The 27,269-nt window shown below is 48.4% G+C and overlaps 1 long non-coding RNA gene across 1 annotated transcript; it reads left to right on the forward strand.

The window, feature by feature from the left end:
- The first annotated feature begins 9,761 nt into the window (after positions 1-9,761).
- On the forward strand, positions 9,762-26,877 carry LOC124088930 (uncharacterized). Its single transcript, XR_006850513.2, has 3 exons — positions 9,762-10,157; positions 21,738-21,811; positions 26,502-26,877. It is a non-coding gene; the product is annotated as an uncharacterized LOC124088930 (long non-coding RNA).
- Positions 26,878-27,269: the final 392 nt, after the last annotated feature.

The following is a 27,269-nucleotide window of genomic DNA, read 5'->3' on the forward strand; positions in this document are numbered from 1 at the left end:
AAGAGGAGGCCCAAACTAGCTCCTGTGAGGCCCTCAGAATAAAGCAGGCTCAAGGAAGCATGAGAAAGAGCCTAATGACATTCACAAAGCAGCCCAGAGGAGTCGGACGCAGACAGTGCGAATGATGGAAGCGTGCCCAGGTGACCCGGGAGGCAGTTGGGTCCATGTGTAGGAGGAAGCTGAGAGCCAGAGAATGAAGAAGACCTTTCCAAGGGCAGAAGTCAGAGATTGAATCATGTGAGGGGGCTGGAAAGCTGGAAGGAGCCAAAAAGCTGTGCTAGGGGTCCCAGGAAATTAGGGTGAGTGTGGGGAGAGATCTTGCATAGAATTCCAGCTGAACATCCGTGTAGCAAACGTGCTTCCTTGTCTTTCAAATGGAGACATTGCTGAATCCCCAGTGGACTCTCAAAGGACAGAGAGCCTTTTAGACATGGAACTTTTTGGCGTCCACTCCTGCATTCTGGTATCTTTGTCCAGTATGTGTCGGCCCCCAGCACTGAAGTTGAGTGTGGAAGTGTCTCAGAGTATCCAGGTAGCCCTTTACCTTACCAGGACATCATCATTTGCAAGAGAGTCCACCAATCTTTGGAGGTGACTGGGTCTGCCAGACTGGCCTTCATGTAGAATGACAGAAATATTGGTCTTGGCTTGGGCCATCTCTGGGCTGAGGAAGCAGCAGCAGTTGGGTTCCCCTGACTCCATGGAGATGAAGTTCAGACCTGTGGGATCTCAGGTCCTCTCTGGAAAGAACCAGTTCTTTGGGGAACTGTCTCCCTGCTCCAGAGCATTTCAATTCCTTTCCTCCATCTCTGGGCCTGATTTCCAATTTGCCAGTGTTTTCCATTTCATTTCCCCCTTGCTCACCTTTCCTCCCTGCGGGATCATTTGGGGCTTTGATTTTCCTTTTGTCAGATTGAGCATTTCCTTGTATCACAGCCCCCCTCTCACCCCCAGGACATTGTTTAATTCAGCTCTTCCTGCACCTGGCTTTGCCTCCCACCTTCGGGGAGGAAAGGCCTGCAGCCTGCAGCCTCTGCTTGGCCTTACTCCGTGGGAGACCACCGACCTCTGCTGATGTCAGGAAGAAATGAGCTTTAATTACTGACATCACTGTGCCTGGAATCAGGTCTTGGAGAAGCCTCTACATCATTTCTGGTGGTCTGATCAGTATCCTGGCAACAGAATACTAGGATACTCTCACAATCCCCTGGCTGGTGGAGATCCCAGCCTCCACACAGGACTGTCCCACAGTCAGTCTACACAGATTGAGGAGGGGTGCTGGTGTGAGAGAAGTCAGATCCTGTTTGAAGAAGTGTGAAAAGGAATTCTATGTTCCTTCTTCCATGCTCCCTGTCTTGGAATTTTCCTATGGGAACCAATAGCAATAGCCCAAAGCCTGCCCACTGTCGTTTCAGAGGGGCTCACCTGTAGAAGTGAGGGATCTGGCCATGTTCTTGCTCCCCCGCTGATCTCTAAGGCTGGTCCGGCAGGTCAGCTGAAGGCACACTGTCTCTTTCATGACTTAACCATCTCACTCAGGTCTTTGGTTTGGGTCCCACGGGTGGTGGTTCTGTTGGTACCTTTTGCTCTTCCTACGCAATTCCCAGTGGGAATGGAATGGAGACGTTTTCTCAGAGAAAGCACACCATGGGGCAGGCGTGGGGGAACTGTTTATTGGATGGTGAGACCATCATACCATTGAACCAGGCCAAGCTTCTGATCCATATTCTCAGACCTGTAACCCAGTGCATAGAGATTTCAAAGTGAGGGAAGGCCCGGGTCTGCCCATTCATCCTCTCACAGAATGACTCATCTCTGACTTTCTAGTCTCCGCCAGTCTCTGTGCAGAGCACAGGGAAGACTGAGATCAAGGTAACGTGGAGCTTCTTCCCTGGACACTTGAAGTCCTGGAGAAGACAAGTGCGTACACGTGCACACTGCAGCACCAAGTGACAATGCCACCTAGGGGCAAAGCCGCCCGGAAGGAATGCGACTGGCTGGGCCTGGGGACTCAGGAGAGCAGCTCACAGAGATGACATGGAACTGGGCCTTTGGAGGAAATGTGGGAACGCTTGAACAGTACCTGCCACCCAAAGCATAGTGTCTTTGTAGACTGAATATCCTAAACTGAAGGGATCTGAGAAATGGACAGGAGTAGGAGGATCACTCTGGCCTTCCCCTGAAGCAGGTCAAAACCCTAGGAAGGATTCCCTGCCCTCCCCTGAAACAGGACATTTTCTGATGTGAGATGCCCTTCCTATATGTGGAAGGAAGGAGCGTCCCTTTCTCCAGACACGAGTGGACACAGACAAGAGTCTGGACAGACAGAACTTGCTGAGTCCCACCCCCCATGGTCCTGCCCCTGGGAAGACCCCACCTCATCATCTGCCTTATTACATTTCTCCACAACTGCCCACTCTCCCTCAAAACCACTGTAATAAATACCTGATTTAACTAATTCTTTGGATCTTCATTTCCTTGTGAAGAACACAGATTAAACACATTTGTATGTTTTTTTCTCTTGTAATCCTGTCTTCTGTCATAGGGCCCAGCCATGAATTTTTGAAGGGTAGAAGGAAAAATATATTTATTTTATAATAGTTCTTTTATAATAGTTTAGACCAGCTGGTCAATTTCAATCACTTTCTGTGGTTTTTTCCTTCAATACAAAGAGCACCAAATGCAAAATCATGAAATATACCATTAATTCGTTCAGTCAGGTGATGGGTATCTTCATTATGACCAGCTCTTTATTCTGGGGTGCTTTGCATGTGGCATTAACTGCTACTCAGAAAGGGTGAGAACATCAGGGCACACAGAATGCTCAGGAAGTTCGGATCTGGAGTCAGGCAAGCCCTCCACCCCTCACAGAGGCTGATGTGGAAATGTTACAGAAAAACAGAGGGCTCTGCTTACTGTCCGAGTCCGGAGTTCCCAGGGGCACCAGATGTGTTCTAGCTCAAGGTTCAGACACAGCAAGAACATAAATCCATCCAACCACAGGGCCAGGGGAGGTCTGCTTTTGGTGTCTGCTCTTTAATCAATAGCATTAGGCATTTCGATTGAAAGATCTTAATTTGATAATCTCCCAGAGCAGTCACTGGTTTTGACATGGATATATTACATGACTTCCTGGCTACCAGAGAGACTGGGCCGGCTTCCCAAAGGAATGGGAATGTTGCTTTCTTTATGTTCGCTTTGTATCAAGAGCCAGAAACGGGCTTGGTTTTCATCACAACTTCAAAGGTTAGGGCTGGAACAGACCCTAGTTAGTTCATGTTCCTGCCCCTGGGAAGACCACACAAGGTCCTCCGCGGACTACCCTAGCCAGGTGAAAATAGTTGCCATTGCCAGGGAGAATCCATGAATTTCTTTTCCGAAGAGTCTGAAATATCATCCTTAGTTATGTTTAAGGAATTCAAGCTGCAGTTTTGGTGGTTCTTCATTTGTTCTCCTGGTTTCCTCCACATTTCAAGCCTGGCAAACTCATCACTGAGGAGTTAGAAATAGCCCTGGAGGCTGTGGTGGGTGTTCTGGGTGGGCTGTGGTCAGCCATTAGCATCAATGCTGAGCAGCAGAGTTTGTTTTCTCAAGTCTCAGCCAAAGCCAGGTGGTGTCCATTCCACTCTTGGGACTAATGACCTTCCCTGATCATTTACCCAAGTGTCCCCAATCCTGCTAACCTGTTTTATTTCCTTCATAGTCCTGTTAGCCTTCCTGGTCCATTTTCCCCACTGGAAGTTCCACAAGGGCATGACACTGTCTTGTTCATCGTTGGCTCCCATAACAAACATATTATAAGCATTCAATTAGTAGGTAAACGAATTGATGGAAGAATATGGAAAAAATGCTGTCTGGATAATGAAAAACAAACCAAACACACATTTTTCTGGACCCATGATTAAAAGATCTAGTCATTGTTAACAATTTTCAGTTACTTTTTTTTTTTAGCTCACATTTTTTAGTTTAGAACCTTTAATCTTACCAAGATCCCTATCTTCAACTGTGGAATGCAATCCTACTTCATAGGGTTACAAGACAATGTATGTGGAAACCCCTTCCTAAATATTAATGCACTATGTAGACATGAAACGATGTAGATGTCTCCTGTTTATCTATTTTTCATTTCTCCCTTTGGGGACGCACCCATCTTCATGGTCTCCTTTGGTGTGCCAATCACAGTAGCAGGTCATAAAGACGGGCATGTGATCCAGGCCTGGGCAGTCACCCCCTTATTTGGGACAATGATTGGTCCAAGTATTTAGCACATAATCCAAATAGGACCAATTCAAGTTCTTCCTGGAAACTTATACAAATTTGTGCTAAGAGAAATAAAGCTATGAATCAAGAGTAGTTGATTTATATTAGTTTCCTTCCACGGGGCAGAATAAAAGCTGGCAGGGTATTGTGGGATTTCTTCAGATGAAATAGAGACAAATAGACAGATGAAGAGACAGATTTCTGATGGTCCCAGGTCCTGGTTTTAACTCCTGGTTGTTGAACACCTAAAAACTCTTCCTTCATTCTTTGACACTGTCAATTATTTTTTCCCATATGACAGCCAACATTTTACTTGGTTTGAACTTAGTGACATGCAACTGAAAATTTATTCTTGGTCATTCACTTATGCATGTATTCATTTATTAATTTATGAATTAAAGATTAATTGAACATAAACACCATGGTTATAAAATAAAGAATTTAGCTGATTTTTGATCCTGATTCTTGGAAGGGAACTTAAAAATCCTTGGAATCTCCCAAATGAATAGAAGTGTCTTTGTTACTCATGGGGGTCCATGGACCACCCTGAGTTTATCACCAAGGAGATGACTCAGAAAGGGGCAGCTCATGCCAGAGAGACCAAGTGTGTAGAGGGCCTCCTCCAGGGAGGAGAGGGAGCTGGAGGTTGAGATCAGTCACAGGTTAGTGATTCAGCCAATCCCACCTACGTAGTGAGATCCCAGGAAGAACTCTGGATTCTGAAGCTCAGTGGAGCTTCCTGGTTGGCGAACACAGGGGTGTACAGGGGAAGTGACGTGTCCTGACTCTGGGAGGAGGGGACCTGGGAGCTCTGCATTCACTCAGAGTGTCTCCTCATTTGGTTAGTTGGTCCTGACTTGTATCCTTTATAATAAATCTATAAATGGATGCTTTCCAGAGTTTTATAAATCAGTGTAGGTAATTATAAAGCTGGAAAAAGTTGTGGGAACCCCTGAATTAGCAGCCAGTTGGTAAGAAGTGCAGGTGAACTTGGGAATCCCCAAACTTCAGCTGGCATATGAAGTGAGGACAGTTTTCTGGGGACTGTGCCCTTAATCTGTGGCATGTGTGTCAAGTAACCAGTGTCAGAATTTCACTGGGCTATGGAAACCATGGTATACACCATCCACTGTAGGTATTTACCCAAGAGAGAAGAAAATGTATGTTTTTCCACCAGGTGAAAGACTTGTATAAGGAGGCTCATAGCAGCTTTATTTTTAATAATCCCAAACTGGAAACAACCCAAGTGCCCATCAGTAGGGGAATAGATAAATTGCGGTGTAGTCAATCAATAGGATAGTATTCATTAATAAAAAGGATGAATTAATGAAACATGAAAACATGGGTGATTCTCAATTGTGCTGAATGAAAAAGATACACACAAAAGACTGTAGAAGGTACATATATTCTGTACACTTTCATTTATGTAAAACTTTAGAAAACACAACATAATCAGAACAGATCAGGGTTTGCCTGGGGAGTGGGTGGGAGGGAAGGATTACAATTGTGCTTGGGGAAACTTGGGGGGAGCACTATTTTTACTGTGGTGATTCTCTCTCTCTCTGTGTCTGTCTGTCTGTCTCTCTCTCTCTCTCTCTCACACACACACACACACACACACACACACACACGAACTTGTCAAACTACCTCTTAAATATATGCAGTTGCTCTTATGTCAATTGTACCTTGATGGAGCAGTTATAAAGAACACCATGACAGGTCCCATGACAGGGCTGGGATATTCCCTCTAATATCTTGCCAGTAGGTCAGACTTAGTGCAATCAAGTTGCAACTCCTTTTCTGACCTACCTCCCATTTATTCTTGCTCCTAAAACATCCTTTGCTGGTTATGACCCTACCATTTATCCAGAGCCTAGAAAACTGAGTCATTGAATTTCTCTCTTCTTCAACCCACAGCCCATTGGAAATTAAGTTCTAGCCATTCTCTTTCCTCAATATCTCTTATCCAATCTCTTCTCTCCAGCCTAGATTATCATCACCTCAAATATAAACTCTTATAATATTTCTGAATTTGTCAGCTTTTTGTTGCTAGAATTAAATACCCAAAGCAGACTACTTGTGAAGAAAAGAGGGTTATGTGGCTCACAATTTTAGAGGTTATGGTGCTGGCATCTGCTCAGAGGGCTCTCTTGGCTGTGTCACATCATGAGAGATTGCAATAGTGGGAACAGGAGATTACATTTTGATACAAGAAGCCAGAGAGACTGGAGTCCCATAATCCCTTTTGAGGGCACAACCCCAATTGACCTAAGAACCTCTCACTAGGTCTCACTCCTTAAAGATCCATCTACCCACACTGTGTGGAGGACTAGGCCTCTAACACCTGGGTCTTGGGGACCTTCGAACCATAGCAGCTGCCTAACTCATTTACTGGTTTCCAGTCATGTGGCTCTGTCCCCATTCCCACTCTTTGCTTTAATTTTTTTTTCCCTTCTTTAAACTCTAACTCTACCAAGGGGAGATTTCCAGAACCTGTGTATGGTCTCTAAGGCTCCTTAATAATGCTTTTTCTTCCAGATAAAATATAAAAATGAAAGTGTTGTTCTGCTCTCCTTGTCTAGATAATCTTAACCTTAAACATTGCTTCTTCATAGAGATAGTCCCCAACCCCAGGCTAGGTGTGCCTCCTAGGAGCACCCTGAGCCCCTTGGCAGTAGTAGTTGGTACTGTCATAAATGCAAAATTATCCTTCACTTACGGTCTGTCTTCCCAGCTGCACATGTTCTTCTTCATAAAAGAAGGAACCATGTCTTTTGGTTAATGAGCATCCCCTCGTTCAGGGGTCCCATACAGCTCACCAATTGTAATGAGTTTTCAAGACTCCTCGGACCAATGTGAACTTATTAGGCAAATGACAGCTGCCCTGAAGCATGGCCCTGTGCTTGGGGAGAGGGGGAGATCCTGTAGGGCGGGAGGGGTTCCAACCCTTCGTGCAGTAAGAGTGAACTTAATGCTAGGAAGGACAGCCAGACATTCTGCCACAAATGTGGGATGTGGAGACTAGAGCCGTTCATTTGATCCAGATTATTCACTCACAGAATGAAGAGACTAGTCACAAGGACAGCTGGAAAGGCCTCGGGGCTAGAACTTGGAGGGTGTTAAATATCCAATTAGTTGGTGACCAAGGGGAGCCATTGAAGATTTCTGAACAGGTGAACAACTAAATCAGCTATGCCAAAGCTGCCTCCTCCTCCCCATCCTCCTCCCCTGGGCCTCCTCCTCCTCTCCTCCCTCCACCTTCCTCTTCCCCTTCCTCCTCCTCTCCCTCCTCCTCCATCTCTATTGGTGACAAGGATCATGATAGCTGCAAGCAGATACTGATTAAAAGGGGAGAGAGACCAGAGGTGGACGTCCATAACGTGCTAGCCTTTAAAGGAAAGGAGGGCGGTGGTGGAAATAGACCTTGCAGGCCGTGGCGTTGGATTCCTCAGGAGGATGAAGGAGAGGGAAGATGCGAGGATGAATCAGCACTTTGAACCGTGGTTTACCCAGAGTCTTTTTATTAAGCCTTACCAAAAAGGAGCTTTGGTGGAGAGTCTGGACTGAGTCAGAAAGGGGAGAGGGGATGAATTTGGAATGGATTTGACCTTTATAGCCAGATGAATGCAGTTCCTGGGATTCTTTGATCAAGAAATTCCGGGCCTGTTCATGCTGGGCTCAGCCCTCTGGGAGCCTCTGCCAGTCAAGAGGATGGGAGATCCGTCTTCCCGGAGAGATTTTTTTCCCTCTAATAAATAACAATGCTAAATTGCAAGTGTGTGGGGGAGTATCAGGACATCACTCCTCAATCCTGCTATTGTGTTCACGAGCTAGGTAATTAGTGTCTGATAGTTTTAAACAGATGGGTCTCTCTGGCAGCAAGGATTACGGCTTGAAATCAATCCTGAACAAATATTATATTAATTTCTCAACTCCCTCTCTCTGCGGACGAAATTCGTTCTTTTCCTCTGAACACTGTAATGACGAGAACATTAATATTAGATCATTTAGAGATGAAACGGAAGTGGTAGAGGAGAAAGAAGGGATGGGGCTTAACAGGAGCTGCTGGGCAGGAGGCAGATGCTAAAAGTTTCATGTGGCGGTGGGAAAGGAAATTCAGATAGCACACAGGGAGCTGTTTAGGGTCCCAGCAACCCCCCAATATTCAGCTTCAGCTCCATCGTGGCAGCTGCTTTGGCTACAGGAAGGGCTGTGTCAGGCAGGTTGGGTAGTCAGTCTCTGATGTTTATTTCCTCTCAGAGAGGAGACCAGTTGCACATAAATAGGTCTGCAGGGGGCCTGGCTAGACTTCTGACTTTCCAATCAAACCTGGCAATCTACAATTCAAAAACAACGGGCTACCTGGAGTGAGCCTGCAGCCTCCCCTCCACCATCACCACCTGGGAGGCTCGCTCCTTTCCACTGGACTATTAACAGGGAACATCCTCCAGTCCCAAGCCTCACCCCTACTTAAGGGTGCACTATGACTCACGGCTCTGTTCCCTGCACTGGGTGAGAACTGTGCCTGGAAATGTTGAAATGCACACACAGGCAGCTCTCCATCATAAATGCTAATGTAATTTCCAACCATTCCTCTTTTGCTTTATAGGGTTTTTCCCTTTCTTCTATCAAGCCTTACCTACCTAATCATGCTCGGCTCAGGTTGACATTAAAACATGAAAACGAGCAACACCATGGCATTGTGAAAAGAGCACAGAGTCTGAGGTTGGTCCTGCCCCGCTAATGAGTCTCGCTGTCTGCCTACCTCAGTTTCCCTTCCTGTGAGATGAAGCTTTGCTAGTCCCCTGTAGCATGGTTTGGAAGATAAAATACCACGATGGATGCCAAAGCACCCATTGATTTTTGAAAACCCAAGGTCAAGGTGGGTCAAGAAAACTGTGCTATTGCCCTCTGACACTGGATTCCTGGGGATGGGAGGCTAAGAGAAAGCCCACTTGCAGGGAAACATGGAGCCTGGATGCAGATAATACTGCTGCAATGCTCCTTGGAGGAGGCTGTGACAACTATTTCAGCGTATCTGCTGGGCTGATGTGCTTTGTGTGTAGAGGAAGGTCGGCCAGAGAGGCCACTGAAGGAGGCAGAGTGGGGCAGTAGGATGGGGAGGGGGCAGGATGGCCTCAGGCCTTAGCCTAAGCAACTCCGTTTTAAAACTTCATCTTAAAATAAACCTGCAGTCTCACTAGGCAAGCCACAGAGCCCTCCAATATGTCTAACAGGCATAGCTTGATAAAAGCAAGTCACTTTCCACAATCCTTGTAAGAGTCAGGGTGAAGTCACCTGTCATTTGTTGTAACCCTGATAAAGAGTCAGAAGTGTGGTATCAGGGTGGAAAACACCAGACCATATGTCCTGACTCTAGGAGGCAGGATGTCACTAGGAAAGCTGTTAACAGCTGACAGGAACCCAAAGGGTGGGAGAAGCCCCCAAATTTAGTATAAATAATAGAGCAAGGGCTGGGGATGTGGCTCAAGCGGTAGCGCGCTCGCCTGGCATGCGTGCGACCCGGGTTCGATCCTCAGCACCACATACAAACAAAGATGTTGTGTCCGCCGAAAACTAAAAAATAAATATTAAAAATTCTCTCTCTCTCTCTCCTTCCCTCTCTCACTCTATCTTTAAAAAAAAAATAATAGAGCAAAAGGACATTCAGCCAGCCGACACTGATGCACATCAGCCTAGAGCCTGATGAGGGCCTGGACTGACATCACAACTCTTCTCATCTGCCTGATCCTCTGCGTTGTCCTCACCACTCTCAAACTCTACAGCAGCCTCTTGACTCTGGTGGGGAAAGTCGTTATGACCGTCTCCTCAGCCAGCCGTCAACTCCACCTCAGGAGAAGCCTCTATCGGTTCCTGACCTGGCCGCTGAGGTCTGAGTGAGTATGCATCTGATGGACTTGAGACCTAAGACTTAAGACTTTAAATCTAGCACTTAAGCTAAGTATGCAGAGGGAATGTCTATAATAGGTCTGTCTTGATTAAGTGTGTTTGCAGTGCTTAGAGTTAACTTAGAATTGTTTGCTTTGAATTGATTATGTCTATTGCAATGCCCCTAGCATTCAGGATTGTCATTCCTTGATTAAGAACATATAGAATGAAATTGTATTAAGTGATTTGAGTAATAAAACATTGAAAAGGGCAGAAACACGTGGACATTCTTTATCTCTCCCTTGCAGATGTTGCACTTTTGTCCATCGAGATAGGAGGATGTGGAGAGTCTCATATTTTATCCAATTGCAAGCTGACAAGTTAGCCTCCCATAGTTTCATGGATGCTGGTGGAAGACATGAGACTCTTGGGTCAGAGACAAAGGACTTCATTACATTCAGCAATAGCAGTAGCCAGAGGGTCAGCACTAGCATGATTTCCGAAACCCCAATTCCTACAGGGTGACTGGAGATGGTCAGCTGACACCTGCAAATCCAGTGTGTTATGCTACTGAAGAATAATTCTGAGCTCTGGAAGCCTGAAGCATTTATATAGGCAAGAAAGCTGGCTTACATTTTGCCCTAGAAGGAAACATTGTCTTTTTATATTGGACACTAAACTAAATTTCTCTTTGCTTTGAAGAGACGCAATCTCTATTTCCCAAGGCTGATTGCTATACAAATATCCTTGAAAAGTTTGTTCCAAACAGTCAATTAATAGCACAATATGCAGAAACACAAGAGGCCTATGGAAAAATTTCTCCCAAGAGAGGACTCTATCTTGAAGTAGAGCAGAAAGTCTTCTCAACTGAGATCTACTTGTGATTTCAGTGGGGAGCCACAGACACATTGGGGTCCCAGCAGCTCCCAGCAGGCACCCACTCATTCCACAGCATTTTTTTTCTTTATACTGCAACCAGGCAAGATCTCTGAAAAGCATACGTCTCCCCCTGAGCTGAAAATGTTTTCACTCTTCTTTCTTTTAGACTAAGGTCTTCACTACTTAACACAGCCTAGAACGAAGTGGTACTGGGGACTACTGATCAGTATCACCTGGAAGCTGTTTAGGAAATGCAAATTCTTAGGCTGCACACCAGAGCTGTTAGAAATCTGCAGTGAGAATTCAGACACATGCTTGGAATTGTGTAGGCAAGGCAAGCTTCACTTCTGCTAGAGGGCATATTCCCCTCTGGCTAGCAAGTGCACCTGAGCAGGCAGTGCTCCTAGTTTTATCCCTAAGGCTGCGATGTTCCTTGCCCTGACAGGAGGAGCTCAGGGTTATCATCTACAAGATTGGCTAATTTTAAAACTGGGGTGGGCAAAGGGAAGTGTTATAGTTAAAATGGCTACAATTGGATCTTATGTCCCAATTAAGGCTAAGGAAATGGACCACCTAACTTTCTATTTCTCACAGCTAGAAAATCAGATATTCTGGAGTGGGGTCCAGCCATCCATATTTAACATGCCTTCTTGATGATTCTGATTCACACTCCAATTTGAGAACTACGGGACCAGAAGAGTCATGATCTGACTCTTGCAACTCCAGTCTCATCTCTCAACAATTCTCATTTTGCCAGATCTTCTCAATTTGCCAGATCTTTGAAAACACAACGTTCTCTTTCACTGTAGTCTTTACCACCTGTGTTCTTCCCTTTGCCAAGAACACCATTCTGTCCCCTGGAATTCTCATAGATGAGTCCTACCTGTTCTTCAGTTCTCCAGTTAGTAGTCATCTTCTCCAGGAAGTTCCTCTGACCTCCTCCAAGTCTGGGCAAGTCTCCTTATTTACTGCTTAAGCTCCTTCTCTCTCCCCCATCGCAACATTCACCCCACTTTATCCTGAGGACCTAATCACCTGACCAAACACCCCACCTTCTAACACCATGGCCTTGTGGGTTAGGATTTCATCCATGCAAATTTGGAATTGAGGCAAACATTCTGACCTTAGCATTCTATTCCTGGCTCCCCCTACCCCAAATTCTTGTCCTTCTCACATGCAAATATATCCATTCCACCTCATTAACCCCCAAAGTCTTACCTTATTCTCATTTCAACTCTAAAGTCTGAAATCCAGGGTCTCATGTAAATATCATCTAAATCAGATATGGATGAGATGCAAGGTAGGATTCATCCTGAAGCAAGCTGCTCTCCAGCTGTGAACCTGTGAAATCAAACATGATGTGCTTCCAAAATTCAATAGTGGAACAGATATTCCTATTCCAAAAGGAAGAATAGGGAAGAAGAAAGGAGTTATAGGCCCCAAGTAAGTTTGAAGCTTAGCAGAGCAAACATTAAATCTTAAGACCTGTTTTTACTTTGAGTTGATGTTAATCTTCCAGACATACTAGGCCAGGGCCTGGGCCCCCAAGGTTCTGGGTAGTCCTAACCTCATGACTTTCCTGGGGCAGAGCTTTGCTCTGTAGCTCTCCTGGGGTGGAGTCTGGTGCCAGGAGCTCTCCCAGCCTGGCATGGCCTGCTGGGGCTCTGCCCACAGCTCCGCTAGGCTTTGCTTTGGCGAGAACTCTCTAGGTGCAGGTAGCCACATGACTTATGTGCTCTGTGCACTGGCAGAGGTGGCACTGCATGGATGACACCACAGTTTACTGTTTGTGCCCTCCTGGGGGCAACTATCAAGGCCACACCACTCCTGGAACTGCTGGAGCCAAACCTGGGGTAGCTGAGGCCGGCTGTGCCAGAATGTGGGAGCAGAGCCTTGAGTGGTTCTAGGCAGCAAACCCCAGGCCCCACAAGTGTCTATAGCTTTTTTTTTGAAGTCATTCTGTTCCCAGGCCTGGCACTCTGGATCTGAGATAGAAGGGGCACTTCCAATAATCTCCAACATGTCTTCAGGGTCATTCTTCTATTATCTTGATGAATAACACCTGGATAATACATGCCTAATCTCCTTATCAAATGGTCACTTGGCCTTTTGACCAAACTTTGGTGTTTTCTCTCTGACACACGTTCTCAAATTTTACAACATGAATAGGCTAAGGATTTTCTAAATCTTTAAATCCTACTTCCCTGTTTATTAAAAATTCTATCTTTAAATCATTTCTCTCTTCAAACATTTTACTGCAAGCATTGAAGAGAAGCCAAGTCATGCCTTCGATCTTTTGCTTAGAAATTTCTTCAGCCAAATAGCATTTCCAGAAAACACTAGAACATGAACAAAATTCAGCCAAGGTTTTTGGCCACTCTGTAATAAAAATTGTCCTTCTTCTAATTTCTGATACTATATCCCTTATTTCTAAGACCTTATAAGAATGGCCTTTACCCTCCATATTTCTTTGAACATTCTATTCATGAACACTTACATATTCTTTAAGAAAACTGAAATTTTCTTTATGGTTCTTCTCTTCTTCTGAGCCTTCCTTTCTCCTGCCTTTTTAAGAACAGGTCCATGGCAGAGTAGGCTTTTGCTAGCATGCACCTCAAAACCTTTCCAGCCTCTACCCATTACCCACTTCCAAAGCCACTTCCCCAGTTTTTAGGTGTTCATTACAGGAGCACCTGCACTTCTAGGTAACAATTTTTATTTTGTCCATTGGGACTGCTATGCCAAGATACCACCGACTGGGGAGCTTATAAATCATGGAAATGTACTTCTCACAGTTCTAGAGATGTAAATCCAAGAGCAAGGGGCGGGCAAATTCAGTGTCTGCTGGGGCCTGCTTCCTGGTCCATACAGCCGTCTTCCCACAGTGTCCTCACACGATGGAAAGCGGGAAGGCAAACCTTGGGGCCTGTTTTATTCAGCTTTTTGCTGCTGTGACTAAAAGACCTGACCAGAACAACTGTAGAGGAGGAAAAATTTATTTAGGGACTCACAGTTTCAGAGGTCTCAGTCCATGGGCTCCATTCCTTGGTGCTCGGGTGAGGCTGAACATCATGGCAGAATGTGCGGCGTAGGGAAGCAGCTCACAGGATGATCAGGAAGCAGAGAGAGAATTTCCACTGTCCAGATAACACAATATATACCCCATAACCACGTCTCCCATTCTCTACTCCTTCCAGCCACAGCCCACCTGCCTCCAGTTACCACTCAGTTAATCCTTCAGGGATCAATCCACTGATCAGGTTAGGGCTATAACCCAAATCATTTCTCCTCCAAACCTTCTTGCATGGTCTCACACGTGAGCTTGTGTGGGACACCTCACATTCTAACCATAATAGGGCCTCTTTTATAGGGTACTAATTCCATTCATGAGGGCTCCTAAAACTCCCACCTCCTAATGTTATCACTTGAGGGTCAGGATTTTAATATGTGAATACTGTGGGGACACAAAATCAGATGAAATCATCAATGAACTGAAGTCATTTGTCAAACGTTTGTCTTCACCTGGAATCTCTGGGAGAGCAGGGACCATGTGTGGCTCGTCCCTCCTTTATCCCCAGTATGGAGTAGGCCATCAGGTGTGACTTGTTGAAAAAAATCACGTACTATTTCCCTTTAATTCCAGGCCAGTTAGGACAAGGGACACGAACATGCCATATCTCAAGTGGTCAGGGCCAGCCAGGAACTCAGAACCTTCTGCTGAGAGGTGTGACTTCCTGAGAGCAACGCTATGAACCTTGAAGGATCTCAACCCATGCTTCCTATTGTAACCCAAGAGATTATCTTGGGGAGGTCCCCAAGATTCCATGTTGTTTTGGGGACACAATTTCTACACTGCAGAGGAAGAAGTAAGCTTTTCCTTGATTCTAGGAGAGGACAAGGACATGCGAAGGAAGGGATGAGTAGCTTTTGCTAAGCTGTTGGTGTGGCCCTAGTACTTGACAGGCTCAATCTCATCAAAGTATTACTTATCAACCTTGTGTGATAATTAATACTTTCCTAGCTTATAAATAAGTAGAACAGAAACTCAGAAAGGTTAAGATGGACTTCAAGGTCACAGAGCTTCTAAATGGCAAAACCAAGGTTCTAGATAGCATTGATCAACATGGTGCTATGACTCTTCCTCTTCTCCTCCCTCGGAAACGCATTCATAGAGGGGTTTTCAGAAATCAGAAGGTTTTGCTGTTCTAGGCCTTCAGCATTTGATGGAAGAGCTAGAATTCCCAAGGATCTGGAACCCTCAAGCTAGACACTATTGCATAAAGGACAGAATCCAGGACTCAGATAAGTGCTCACTGACCATCTCAGTGAGGGTGACATCTCACTTTCAGTCTCTTTTGTGTCCCCACCTGTAAGATAGGAGGGAGGTTGGCTTATATGACTCCCAGCCTCCCGCCCAGATCTGACATGACCTCAAACTGCTTCCATACCATGCAAATCTTGATGCAGATTAGACCTGCGTCAGGCTCACCCTGCCTAGTAGGAAGGGAAGGGTAGATTCTTAACTTGACCTTCATCAATGGACATCTCTTCACTAAAGGTCTAAATCAAAGGGTGGGAGTTAAGGCAGGAGTGGGAAGGGATTTGACAAAGATGGGAGCCCTTGATCCTACCCTCTGGTGTTCATTAGCAGGCCTAGTGGATTAGAAGAGTGGTCCAACATTAAATGCACAGTGAAGTCACCTGGAAAATGGTGGAACCAATTTGAATGTTGCTGCCTGGGTCTCAGCCCTAAAATTCTGAGTGATTAGCCTGGGGCATGGCCTGAGCATTGGGATTAAAAAAATCTGCCTGGGAAATTCTAGGGTGTAGATTGAGAACCACTGAGTTGAACAGGAGTGGCATTACCCCTCCAGCCACTGAGGCTCTATTTGGAGAAAGTGACGGCCTATCCTCTTGATTGGAATAGCCTCGCTTTCATTATTCACCTCAAAGAGAGGCTACGAGATTGTCCTGTGTCCTTCGTCACTCCAGACATCCCTGTGTGCTGCGTGTTGGGCTAAAACCTTCTGGAATTTTCATTCTGGCCTTTCTATTCTCCCAAATTCCAAATTTTCTTTGGCTACAGGGTAGTGACCAAGAAAGGCAGAGGCAAGAGGGGTGGAAGCCAGGTGGGAAGCAATGTCTTTCTGCTTAGCCTGCCACCCACCACCTGGGTCCGAGGAGACCAGGGCCTGGAGCTGCAGAAACACTGGGTGCTCCCTGGGGCAGCTGGGGGCTGCGCAGGGCTGGGATCCATCCGTTCGGTCATTTAGTCCTGACCCTGCACTTGGTGTCAGAGCAGGGCTGTGGGGTGAGGGGTAAGGGGGACTGGGGAGTAGGGCTTGTTGTGTAGATGGAGTGCCTGCGTCTCTCACTGGCTCCTTACTCCTCAGATCCATGCAATTGGGACGCAAAGTATTTAAGACCTCAGGCCACAGCTGCCCCAAGTATGTGGTAGGAGAGGACAAACTAAATCCCTGTTTTCATTCCTTCCCCCACATGGAGCTCACATAAAGCCTTTAAACCATCGGCTTTTATCTGTTTTTAGTGTCCAATTTAGGGCTTTGCAGGGGCTCCCTCCAGGGCTTTCTCAATGGATTTATATCACAGCCAGATAGCGTCTTCGAAAGCTCATCTGAGCTAGAAAATAGAGAAACATCCTTCTCCATTGTCAACTGACAAGTGACAGCACCCAGGCAGCTGGCTAGAGTATACAGGGGACCCACTCTGGATGCCAGGGAGGGGAAATGGGGAACCCTCCCAGGAGGTGGTTCTGAATTGCCTTCACTCTTTTGGGTACAGTCTCTAACTCTGAAAGCATTTCAACAAAGCACTCAGTGTCCTCTTGACTCGTCACCTGCAGGCATGAAGATGTCAGCTCTGGCCAACCACCAGGTGCCATTCGCAGAGTTGTGCACATGGAGGGTGGAGGGGAGGGGGCCAAAGATGCTCCGACTTGCCTGGTTGGAAACAACAGCTCTCTTCTTTACTGTTAAGCTGATTTCTTCCAGCTCCCTCCAGGAGCTATGTTAACCCCTACTCTCTGCCTAGCTTTCTCTTCTAGGTGGGTGTTTCTTTCCATACACATTTATTGAGCATCTACTACATGCCAGGCCGAGTTGGCATGCCTAAGTTGCTCACGGTGAGTATGAGACACAGAGAAGCAAATAGGTGACACTAGGGCAGCAATTGATGGTGAAGAAAGAAGCGAGCATTGTGTGTTGACAGGCCAGGGAAGGGGCAGAGAGCCTGGTCTGGGGCGCAGGGCTCTCCTAAGAATGATGATGTGCATCCCAGGCAGGGTTCTGGGCAGAAGTTTCTTCACTTAATAGAACAGGTCCTGATGAGTATTCATAGGGTTCCCAGGACATTCCTGGTTTATACCTGTTGTCCTGGCAACACTTTCATTCTAAAAATGTCACTGTTTGGATGACAAACAGGTGTAAGTCAGAACGGTTCCTGAAAAACCTATGAATGCTAAATTCAAAGGGCAAGTGTCACCCAGGGCTGAAATTCTATTTTTTGGTGCAGAGTCCGTGTGCCTGGAGCGTGTGTGTGTGTGTGTGTGTGTATGTGTGTGTGTGTGTGTGTGTGTGGTGAAGGGGTGTTATGCAGAATGTGTTTGATTGCTCCATTGGGCCACTAGAGATTATTGAAGTGAATTAAGAGTTGGAAATGGGGGGTGAGTAGACACAATAGACACCACTTCTGTTTATCTTTCTTTTTTCAATTCAGGAAAATGAAATCCAGAAAGGGAGAGGGAAGGAGGAAAGAGGAAAAGAGAACAGAGGAGGGTGCCTGGATACCTTGCTACACACTCCAGACTGGGCTTTCATTCATACTCACAATGAACCTGGGAAGTGGATATAGCATGCCCATTTTCCAGATGAGGAAACTGAGGCTTGGAGAGATTCCATGACTTGCCCTAGGTTTAGGCTCTGAGTAGCTGACTGAGTCTCCTGGTTGGAGGCCAGTTCTCACTCTGGCCTTGGTGAATCACAACTCTTGAAAGTGTGACTTGGGCAGCCTTGGCCAAAGCCATGGTAGCTCTGCCACCTCTTCTAGACTTACTGCAGACCCCAGTCCCCAGGGTCTGTCCTATTCTTATGAGAGTCACAGTTCCTGGGAAGCATCACAGAGCCCATCTCAATCCCTAGCCGGGGCAGGGGTGACTTGGCGGGAAGTCCCAAGGGAGCTCCAGCCGGGTTCAGAGCTGGGGAGGAAACAAGGCTGCTGGTTTCAGGTGCTTGAGCAAGTGGCCTTGCTGGGACTTGCCTCCACCAAGTCCCACTGGCACGCACCCCCTTGGCTGGCACCTTTCCCTGACGTCAGATCCCCGTCCTGGCCCCTCTGAGAACAGTCTTCTGGCTCCAGGCCCCAGAACACCTGCCCTGCCCCTCCCCCTCCCCCTGGGGTGAGGTGGGGGCAGACAATGGAGGACGCGGATCATCTGTGTACTCAGACTCCTTGTTCAGGTGGCTGCGACAGGGAGTGCCTCACGGAGCTCTCCCTCACCTCTCCAGGTGTCAGAGCTGGCCCCGCTAGCCTGCGGAGTGTGCTGGGTGGGGCTCCACCTAGGTGTTCCTGGCTGGGACTGTGACCAAGGATGGAGGATGCCCACAGATCATAGCAGGGCCCGTCCTGGGGCCTGCTGAGGGGCAGGGGGCATGGCAAACCTGGGGCTGGCATGGGGCGGGCGAGACGGACCGTGTGGGGTGCATACTGTCATGGCTCTCTTCTTTCAGGGCCTCGGGCTGCGCTGCTTACTTATTTCCATCCCAGTGGACCCCGTGGTGCCCTTTACTGCCACACCATCTACCTCAAGCTCCACGGGCTTTAGGCTGGCTTCCAAGGATCACTGGACCAACTGCCAACTGCCAAGCTGCAGCTCACTAATTCTTCTGCTCCGCGCCAGCCTCTCCCCATCTTCTCCTCTCTGTGCCCTCTCCCTCCCCAGCCTCCCTTCAACCAAGCCAGCTGCCCTCCTTCCTAGCATTTCCTGCCTATTCAGACTCCTCTCTCATCTCTGACCCTTGCCCAGCCCAGGTCTGGAAGTGTCCTAGGGTTCTGACTACCTAGAGGCAGGGCTCTGTCCTGGGAGACAGGCCCAGATTCCTTCTGTGCCTTCTCTTCCGATTCCAGCAGGTGGGCAGGCAGGCACGTGGCCACAAGGCCCACCCCAATCTCCACATCGCAACCTAGATTTTCTCCATTAATTGTATTGATTTCTTCCACTGAACTGCTGGGATCAAAGGCTACCTCAGCAACTCAGCAGTTCATTAAGTCCTGACTGTCCCAGGGGACAGCTGGAGGAAAAACATGTGAGCAGGAAGCCAGGCCAGGACCTGGAGGGCAGCCTGCCGTGAGGAGTGTTGGGCTGTGTTGCAGAGGGGGGCCCTGGGTGGGGCAGGGTGGGTGAGAAGGGTAAGGCTCAGGTGGGATGTCTTGGAGTCCCTTCCTCTGCTCTGACCAGAAGGGTGGGAACTGGGCTCCAGGATCCCCAGGACCAGCAGGAACCCTGTCCAGGGATCTAGCACCTGCTCCCACCTGCACTTCCTGCCATTGTCCCAACACCAAACACCTCTCAGGCCTTGTGCTGGGCACACGAGGTCAGAACTGCTAATGACTCGACTCCAGCCCACAAGGAGCTCCTGCTCCGTGGGAGAGCAGGCCCAAACAGACACCCCCAGGCTGGACCCAGGTCCTGCAGCACCAGAATCATTCCTGTTATTCCCAATTCAGAGATTAAGTTTGCTAGAGGCAGAGTATTTCAACTAAAGCATTTCCCCTAACTTCCGGTTCTTGATTTTCGAGGTGACTCACTGGAGAAATTTTAGACAATTTAGATTCTGAAGCACAAAGTCAAGATGAGGCCAGCAGTCAGAGCTGCTCGTTTTTCCAACTCTCCTTCCCTTTGCCTGATGGGTCAGTTGGGGTCAGACAGGGAGCACCTGGATGGGGTTGCCCTCATGTCCTCAGGCCAGCAGAGTCCTGGCAATGGCAAGGGGGGATGTGGCTGTCCTCTTGCCCCCTCAGCCCTCAGCCTACACTTTCTCTCCTGAGCGCTGCCTGCCCTCCCTTCCTGCTCATTCTCTCTTTGCCTCCAACTCACATGAAGTGTGAGCACTTGAGTGGGAGGATGTCCGAGGGACTCAAAGGCCTGGAGCTTCTCCCTGCTCCTCCTCCCTCATTTTGAGGACTGGGAGGACTGAAGGGTCAACTCTCCAAGGGCTATTAAGGGCCAGGGGCAAAAGGGTCTCTGGAAACAAGCTGAGGCTGCAGGTACTAATGGAGATCCTCCTACTCCTGGGGTGCCCCATGTGTGTTGGTTGCCCCCCACCATGGGGGTCCTGGAATACTGGGGATCAGAGGAAAGCAGAGGAAACAGCCCAAGACAGGGCAGCCTGGCTGGTACTTCTTTCTGAATGTTACCTAAGCCAGGGACTCAGGTCTGGGGCTGGGGAGCTGCCAGATGGGAACATTTTGCGAAGTTCTTGTAGGCAACATAATAGTCACTTCCCTTGTTCCAAAGCTCCATCCTTGGCATCAGCCAGCACTCATGCCTGCACTCTGTCCTCTTCCAGTCACAGGGAGGGTCTGATGCAATGGCTCATTCACTCAGTCCCTCCATCGGCAGGTGCTTGCTGAGTGCCCGCTGCGTGCCCGGCACGTGCTTGGCGCTGGGCATACAGAGGTAAGCAAAACCGACATGCCCTGCCCTCTGCAGGATCTGCCTCTGGAAACAAGCAGCCCATCTGTTGACCTGAAAATCACCCTGGTGTCCAGGGAGGGACAGGCAGGTCCAGAAAGGAGACTGAAGTTTGTGTCAAGACTGTGCAGGGATCCAAATGGAACCACTCCTCCTACACCAGGCAAAAAGTTTACCATCCTCTCCAAAACCCTTCCCAAAGATGGGTTCCAGAGAATGGGTGTGGGGACTGGGAACTAACATTTGATCAGTTCCTAAAGTGCCAGACCTGGACTTGGACGTTCCACATTCTTTAATTCAATCCTCACCCAAACCCTAAGAGATAAACAGTACAGTCTCAATTTACAGACCAGGAAGCGGATGCTCAAGAGAGCAAATCATGTCATCCAAAATTCTGCTGGTGGCACATCACCAGGTCTGGCTGCAGAGCCTATGCCTCTTCCCCAATCTCCTTCATTTGTCTCTGGGAAACATACAGAGCCCTCATTCTCCTGCTGTGTACCGCAGACACACTGACAGCTTGACCCCCTGAATAATTGCTCCCACTCAAGTTTGGAAGAAAATGATACGAGAGTGTCCGAGAGAGCTCTCGCTTCCCTTCCTTAACTGCTTCTCTCCTCCCTCCAGCATCTTCCTGGTCCTGGAAATCCCTGGTCCCCCACCCCCCCCACCCTCCCACCCTTGCCCCAGAAAATCCCAAGAAGGCTTCTCGTGACTCTTAAATCCCCACTCTGAGTACTCAGAACCGGTTCTGGTTTCCTAGTGTGCTCTGGGTCTCCATCTGGTTTGAAGGCTATTTTGATCCACCGGATGCAGATTAGCTGCTGCGATCTGGGGCTAAGCGGTTGGAGAGATGCCTTTATCTATAGGAGGACAATTTAAAACTAACTCAAAGCACAGAGAACAAATAAATAAATTCCTCTCTCTGTTCCAAGCACTCTCCATCCTGTTTCTCCAGGTAATTGCTAAGGGATTTTTTTTTTTTTTTTGCTTCAAACAGACTCTCGTTTGCATGGAGCTTGGGGTACTTCAGAGTGGACTGAGGACCGGCCGACTTCTTGCCCAGAATACCAGGTGAGGGAGGCGCAGAGTTGGGAGGGGGCATCTTCCCTCCAGGGCCTGGGGCAGGGTGGGGTGCCTTCTGAGGTCAGTGTCAAATCTCATTCATTTTCTCTAATATTACTCTTTGGGGGGCAGGAACCATCTGTCCCTTCTCTAATCACCGAAAAAGGGTCTTCCAGGCTATGCTGACCTGAACTCAGAGTTAATTACATCATTAATGTCCTGAAGATATGGGCTTCTGCATGTCCCCAGGTGGGTGGTGATGAAGGTGTCCTGGCTTGCTGGGCAGTTCACCTGGCAAGGGCAGCAACAGAATTCCAATACATAGTTTCTGTAAGAAGTTCTGGTCTCTGTGCCACAGCCACCCCTTGAAGAGTTTCAGGGACCTGGTGAGGGTGTGAATGAGCTGGGAGGGATGAGGGTGGAGAAAGGGAGAAGGGAGGGGATATGTTCTCTTTTCTCTCCTCCCACCACCTCCATCCCTTCCTCTCTCCACAGCCCTTCACTCTGATCTCACCCAGGGAGGTGCTTCCTTCTCTCCCTCCAAATGGCACATGGCCCTTGTCATGGTCAGTGGCAATGTTGTCCACCATGGGTGACCAGCTTTGATCTAGCAGTGGATGATGGGTCCTGTCCTTTTGGTGCAGTGGAGCTCAGGGTGATGAAATTCATTATCAAAAAGCAAGAGCACCTGGGAAGGGCTCCTCTGGGCTGGGTGTGAGACAGAATCTGTGGGAACAGGGACACTCTGGACCTGACCCTGTGCTGGCTGGGCATGTGGCCTCCAGGCTGAGACCCAGGCTGTAGTTGGAGTGGAAAACATCAGGGACCTTGTTTTTATATCTTTGTCTGAGAGGCCACTATTAGCACCCTCTTTATCAATGAGAACACAAGGCTCAAAGAAGTCAAACTCAAGGCCACATACAGAGTGAAGTCCAAAATCTAGCATTGGAGTCCAGGTCTGTCCCAACCCAAAACTAGAATTTTTACTTAAAAATCAAAAAATAACTAAAGCAGTTTTTCTGAGAGCTCATTTTTCCAAGCACTCAGCGGAGCACTTTGCAACAATCATCTCACAGGGTCCTTATAGGGTCCCTGGTTAACAGGTGAGGAAACTGGAACTGAGATAGGTTAATACTTTGCCATGAATAGCACAAATCTTAAGCCAGAGCCAGCCCCAAAGCCTGTAAGTTTAACCTACAGGCAACCCACCACTCCAAATGGACAACAGAGTGGGTTTTCAATTAACCTAAAGAGCCTTGAAGAAATGTTAAGGCTTGGGCTCCATCCCCAGAGATTCTGATTAGGTGGTTTGATTTGGAGGCACGATTCAGGGAAGCTATTTTAAAAAAGAAAAAAAATAAGAAAAAAAAAAAAAACCAAGAAAACCTTTCCCCAGCTGCTCACTGTAGGCTGGAGACCAAGGACCTGATAGGAGAGACCTGTGCTGTGTAGTATTTGGGTTGCCCCACTCCTTGAGCATTTTCAAGTCTCGCCTGATGCCTAATCCAGACAGAGAGAGAGAGAGGAAAAAAAAAAGGAGGAGGAGGAGGAGGAAAGGAGGAAGAGAAAAGGAAAAGGAGGAGGGAGAGAAGAGAGATGAAACAGAGAGTGTACAAGCCGTCACGGGCTTTGGACTTAGGCGAGTCTGGCTTTGCATTCTGGCAGCACCACTAATAGTTAGAAATATGTTACCCAGAGCATGTTTCTTACCTTCTTTGAGACTCAGTGGTCAAATGATGATAATATTAATCAGAACCTCAATAAGCTATATCATGGTTTAAATGATAAAACCCCCATCAAGGAGTAAGCACAGTGCTGGGCACGTGTTGAGCTCTCACTAAATGCAAATTCTTAGCATCAGCTTCTTTATCATACAGCCAGAGGCCAGAATGATCCCGTTGTTAAGTGAAGCCAGAGACTCAGTTGGAACATTCTTTAGGGCAGAGAAGGATTTCATTAAGCAGCTCAGAATTAAGATGGGCAGGAGCTAAGGAAGAGCGAGGCTTAATTCTCTCACATACCCAGGGGAAGGGGTCTCTTTTGGAAGAGATTTGCATTGTCTTTAGTTGATTGCAATTACACTGTCCTTCTCCTTGCTGAAAATAAAATGAAACCCTAACAAAGTTCCAGGTTTAATTGAAATTTCCTGGGATCTGTTATTACATCGCTGTGATTGTTCTGTGCCACTAATGAGCCTGTGCTAGCTGATTATCCAAGTGTCTCTCCAGTCACTATTCTATTATTGCATTATTAATGATCAGATATGATTGTCACAACCAAGGGCTTGAACATCAAACGGGCAAGAGATACTTCTGAGAGTCGGTCAGATGGGCAGATGGACAGACGGCCAGGGTGGGTGGGACAGACAAGTGGGTAGGTCATTTTAGCTGACCACCTGGTACCTGAGTAGGAGGGGTCAAGAGGCATGGTCATGTCCCTGTGTGAGGAGCCCAGTGGAGGGGCAGGGCAGCGGTGTAGGAGGAGGTAGGTAGGGCATGGACCATTCCCTATAAATTGGTGAGTTTTATGGGTCTAAATCTCCGAGTCCTCTGTTTATCCGGAGAAATTGCCAATGACTCTTGATCAACATTAACAAACAAAACCCAACACTTCTGGAGCCTGGGGAGCAGATGAGTGGGAGGGGCAGGATGAGAAGATGGAAAGGGGCTTTTTCTCCCTCTGAGGCAGGCCTGGGGTGTTTTTTGAGGAGCTGCTGAGAACCTCTCCCCTCTCGTGAGCCCGGTCATCCAGAGCAGGGATGTAGGTGGCAGTGCGAAAGGGTTGGATTGGGGACCTGGGAGGCACGTTTGCTTCCTAGAGGCAGCCATTTGTCCTGGGCACAGTGGATAAGTAGTCCACTCCTGTGAGTCCCCTGACCCACTTTGCAGCAGCCACCTCTCTGCACCTCAAGAGGACTAGAAGGGAAGTGTTGGTGCAAGAAGTTTGAAGAGTTTTGGGAACCTGCCAGCTGGCCAAGCTGAAGGTCTTCCTTAGTCAGTAATGAGCTGGGCTGGGGTTGGTGCAAGAAGAAGAGCCCCACACCCAACATCCGGGACATCCCCACGCTGGGCCTCACGCCCACAGGCACCGGGGCTGGGTTTCCAGGCCTCTCACCCTAAGTACCCCTATCTCCCTTTCAGAAGTTTATTTTTCCCCGAAAACACCAGACAGGATGAGGTCATATTAGGCACTCGACTGCTGCCAAATTTCATTCTTCAAAGACCGGAGTTGTGCTAGCATGAGACGCTAGCCAGGAACAGGAGAGAGGAGGGGGATGGATTGATGAAATGGGCAGGGGCAGCTCACAAGCAGGAGAGAAGGAATTGACATTTGAACATGGTTTTGTAATCGGAAAATTGATCCCAGGGTCGCTCCCCCCCCCCCCCCCAGCGATGGGCCGAGGCTGCGCTGTGGTTTCCTGAAGCCCGTGGTGGGGGCCACCTGTTCCACCACCCTTGCTGCCCACAGCTCACTGTCTCCATGGTGAAGAGGCAAATGGCTGGGGGCTCCCGCAGCCATGGTTTCCCTGGCAACCCTCAGGCAGCTCCCACTCCCGGCTGTGTGGACTGGTCTGTCCCCCCCACCCCCCACAGAGCTGTAGAGCTATTTCAGAGCAGGGGAGGCCTCTGCCTACCCAGGCATCCATGGCCACTCCAACATGCTCACAGGTGTCACTTCTCTGGGCTCCTGGTTTCTACCCACCCGTGGCTCCCACCCGCAAACTGTCCAGACTATAGGGGGCTGTGTTGGCTGGCCAATCCCAGAGGGATATGAAAAGTGTGGGACGTGGAGACCCTGGGGCAGGCGTGGCCTGGACACCTCCTCCTTCTCCAGGGGTCGGACAGGGAAGACCAAAGAAATCAGAGGCCAGAGCTCTAAGAAGGAGGGTGCACTCTCTGGCACCCTGTAGTTCCCCCACCAGGACCAGGGCTAGTCAGTACTGAGGATCACAATGGACAAACTCCTGTTAATCCCACCATGCCAAACTTGTGTCCTCCTGAAGTAAGCAGAACAGTTGTTACCATCATGGTTAAGTGACCTACTCAAGGCCACGCAGTTGGAAATGATGGTCTCAAACCCAGTATATGGTGGAAGTCTGGTTTGAGGGTGTCTGGGGAGATCTGTGTCTGCTCTGTGTAGGTTTTGCCAGGGGTAGGGCAGGGGCAGAGGAAAATGGAGCATCTGTGTCCCTGCCCTTAGGAAGCTTCTGCAGGATAGAGGGCATGCTCGGGAGCCCTCTGTACACCTGTGCTCCCATGAATGACCACATGCCCTCAGTCCCTGTTCTTTGGCCTCTCATAAAGCTGGGTTGACAGTCAGTGGCCTCCTCCTGGAGCTGTGAGGCCGTTGTCCCCTGGGAATGGCTTTCGCCTTTCCTAAGGACCCTCCAAGGAGGACTGAGGCTCCCACCACGATGCAGGAGGCAGTGAGCTGCTTCCACCTGGGGTTCCTGAGGGCCATATGGAGTTAGGACTTTCTGGTCCTGCTCTCAGAGTGCTAATCCAAGCCCATGACCAAGGCTGACAGGAGGCACTCTGGGCTTTGCTGAATGTCACCTCAGAAACGAGGCTGGAAGGCAGAGGCCTGGAGGAAGGAAGGGGAGAGCGTGAGGCATGGGTCTCCATAGGCCTGGAGCTAAGGACCAGAACTAGGAGGCTCTGGACCTCCCCGCATCTTCTCAGCCGGGCCTCTTCTGCAGCCTCCCAGATGCATGGAGGAGATGGGCCTGTGGCTTCCCCAGCTCCTACCAGAGCGCCCAGGATAGGTGACAGAAGAGGATGAAAACCCCCAAATGGGACAGCATGCAGAGGCACCCACCCAGAGCACTTGCTAGGCCCTGGGTTCAATCCCCAGCACCACAAAACAACAAAGAAACAAACCCAAGATGCTGACTAACTACGTGATCACACCCAGAGCCCAGCAGCGGCCAGGCAGCCAGCACAGGTGCTTCTCTGTGGCCAGAACCTCCTTCCTCCTCTGTAGAAGAAAACCCCCAGGACCTTCCCTGGAAGAGAAGTGTGTCTTGTTGTTTGTTTGTTTATTGATTGATTGGGTACTGGGAATTGAACCTAGGATGCTCTACCACTGATCTGCATCCCCAGTCTTTTTTATTTTATTTTGAGACAGGGTCTGAATAAGTTGCCTAGGCTGGCCTCAAACTTGAGATCCTCTTGCCTCAGCCTCTCAAGTCCCTGGGCTGACAGGCATGCACCATAGGATCCACTACTTGGTCCCGCAGCAGCTTTCTACCTCTCACAATCTTTGTCAGGAAATGCAAGTTTGCCAGATTCCCAGAGTCTTCTCTGAGCCAAGCAAAGTAATTTACATATATGCCACCATCTAGGGTAAGGTTCCCCTAGGGTGAGGTTCCCCGCAGGCCTATGGGGCTGGAAGATGACCATTTCAGTCACTGGGAATGTGGCTTGGGGTGCTTTAGGAGAATCAATTCCCTGCAGGACCAGCTCCA

Source organism: Marmota monax, unplaced genomic scaffold (genome assembly GCF_021218885.2).
Source record: "Marmota monax isolate L192 unplaced genomic scaffold, Marmota_monax_Labrador192_F-V1.1 WCK01_AAM20220418_F8-fsc00081, whole genome shotgun sequence".
Taxonomy (NCBI): Eukaryota; Metazoa; Chordata; class Mammalia; order Rodentia; family Sciuridae; genus Marmota; species Marmota monax.